Source organism: Aegilops tauschii, chromosome 4 (assembly GCF_002575655.3).
Source record: "Aegilops tauschii subsp. strangulata cultivar AL8/78 chromosome 4, Aet v6.0, whole genome shotgun sequence".
NCBI classification, from domain to species: Eukaryota; Viridiplantae; Streptophyta; class Magnoliopsida; order Poales; family Poaceae; genus Aegilops; species Aegilops tauschii.
This window is the reverse complement of record NC_053038.3, coordinates 255069377-255072245: the sequence shown is the minus strand read 5'-3', so window position 1 is coordinate 255072245 and position 2869 is coordinate 255069377. Positions and strand designations below refer to the sequence as shown.

At 43.5% G+C, this 2869-nt stretch overlaps 1 pseudogene; it reads left to right on the top strand.

The window, feature by feature from the left end:
• Positions 1-1215: 1215 nt before the first annotated feature.
• LOC123493531 (uncharacterized) lies at positions 1216-2664 on the top strand (annotated as a pseudogene).
• Positions 2665-2869: the final 205 nt, after the last annotated feature.

The following is a 2869-nucleotide window of genomic DNA, read 5'->3' as shown; positions in this document are numbered from 1 at the left end:
TGCCATCTTGAAGTTGATACAACGAGTTTGACTCATCGGTGGCCGACTCGTCGTCAGAGCCGGCGGCCGTCTCATCACCAGATCCAGATCGATCAGAGAGTCCTTCGTGGATACACCCCACAAAAGCATGCCTTAAGGCAGGCCGGGCCCGGGCGGGTCGTGCACGCTGAGCCGTCTCGATGGGATCGGCGCAGAGATCCGGCTCAGGGCCCGGCTCACCAATCTTGCCAATGAAGACATGAATTCCGCCGAAGGGGACCCGGTACCCGTACTCAATTGAGCCGGCGTCGGGGCCCCTGTTTGCATCGTCGATGTAGAGCTTGCCGCGACGACTCTTGGTCATCCGGCCCACAGCGTATCCCTTGAGCCCTTCGAAGCTGCCCTTCAAGAACTCAAATCCACCGTGCGCTGGCCCCACGGTGGGCGCCAACTGTCGTGGAATTGTCACGGCAGATGTCCTCGAGCTAGGACTTAGTCGTGGAGCCATCGCTACTAGGAAGCTTGAAGGGGTTAAGCGGGACAAGGAACACGAGGGTTTATACTGGTTCGGCCCCTTACGGTGAAGGTAAAATCCTACGTCCAGTTTGCGGTGGTATTGATTAGGGTTTCGATGACCAGGGAGCTTAACTGCTATGCCTGGCTCTCGACGAGATTGTTCTTGTCCCTAAACCGCTGCCGGGTCGTCCCTTTATATAGGGAGGCTGACGCCCTGCAGCTCTCAGAGTCCCGGCCGGCTCATAAGAGTGTCCGGCTCGGACTCTTAACTATTCTTGCCTTACACTACAAGTTCTACCATAATAATGATTGTAACTACGGGCCTTAAGCCATATCCGGGTCTTAAGCCCATCTTCGGCCCACTGTCTTTAAGCTTGGCGTCGGGCTTCTGGCAATGACCATTAGAGTAACCCGGCCCCTCCTGGCGGGTGACTCTAAGGTCTATATCCTCAACACTCCCCCTCTCCTTCCTCCTCACCCTCCCTGTTTAGGTTTCCTTTGAGTTTTTTGCACAATTTTATTTATGTAATGTTTAATTGCTTGTATACATGATATGTACAGAAGTTGAACATGATATACCTATTTTTTTTGTGTGATGTATAAGCTTGCATGACATGCCATCTAAAAAGACAGCAAACAACATTCACAAAAATTTCTTGTACATAGATATTATGTTTGCTAATTGTACATACTATTTGAGTACTTGCTGCTATTATGTAATGCATTATTCTTGATACGTGCTTTTCTCATATTGCTTTATTGAAGTATGACTGAGAAGGCGGTGTGGGATGATGCCCATCTCAAGAAACTCATTGAAATATTGAGAGAAGAGGTTGAAAAGGGGAATAGGCCATTAGGTTATTTAAACAAGAGGGGTTGGGAAAATGTTTTGGAGAAATGGGAAGCTAGAACGGGAAAGAAGTATCCCAAGGATAAATTCAAAAACAAGTGGGATGCCATAAAAATGAGTACACTTGGTTCATGGAGTTGAAAAATGAAGCAACTGGGCTTGGATGGGATGATGCGAAGAGAACCGTTGATTTCTCTAAAGAATGGTGGGATGAACATATCAAGGTAGGACTAGCCATTTTGTTTTTCATTTAGCATGGTTCTATATGGTTGCATTATCTCACTTGTACATTAAAATCCATTTCAGAGATGCCAAGAGAGTACAGGAAAGAAATGCAATCATATGAAGTTCAAAAAACAGGGACCAAAGCACCTTGAAGATTTGCACATCATATTTGAGAAAGTACATGTTACTGGGGCTAGTGCTTCTTGTGCTGGAGATATATCTTCTAATGAATCAAGTGATGATAATGCGGTTCCCTTCGAGAAGCCCGATGGTAGTGCTGAAATGAAGTTGGCATCTTCGAAGAAACCAAAACCAAGCAAGAAGCGCAAGCAACCTTCTAACGCAAATGAGGAGAAGGAAGAGAAGACTCCATTCTTACGATTGTACAAGCAGACATGCGAGAAAATAGAAAGTGGAGTGGAGAAGATAACTTCAAGTGTTGAAGCATCATCCGCTCCTCTCACAAACCATGTTCCCACCATTTCAGAAGTAATGAAGATGGTCAAAGAATGTGGTGTGAAGGAAAAAACTTCTCTCATGCACACAACCCTCACTCTTATAGTGAAGCCCGAGTTTAGGGAAATCTTCAATGTTCTTGAAACAAAAGAAGGGAGGTTTGATTTTTTGGAGAGGGAGCATGAGAATTAGATGTTGAAGCACGTGTAGTGAATCATATTTGTTTATGTTATAGACCTATATTTCCTTTCATTGTGGACCAAATTTGGTTATTTGTGGACCATATTTGCTTTCGTTGTGGATGTAATTGCTTTTGTCGTGGACCATATTTGCTTATGTTGGTTTACCATATTTATGTTGTGAGAAATATTTACTCCTATTGTTTACCATATTTATGTTGTGAGAAATATGTGCTCGTGTTATTTTACCTTATTTATGTTGTGAGAAATATGTGCTCGTGTTGTTTACTATATTTATGTTGTGAGAAATATTTGCTTGTGTTGTTTTACAATATTTATGTTGCGAGAAATAATTGCTCGTGTAGTCTGGTCATATTTATGTGATGCCCATGAATATTTTAACATTTTTATATTGTTATGTAGATGGATGCAAGAATGGAAGAAGTGGCCATAAAGGGACAGGAGGGAATGAAACTTCTAGCTGAACTTGCAAATCAGGCTGCTATCATGGGAAACCTAGGTAACCTCTATGTTGAGCGATACTTGAACAAAACATACAGAGTGCCTCAGCAAACAGGACTTCAATGGGTCATGGAGTGTTACGGTCGACCTAGATACTTTTATAAAATCTTTCGAATGGGCAATGATGTTTTCATGGCACTTC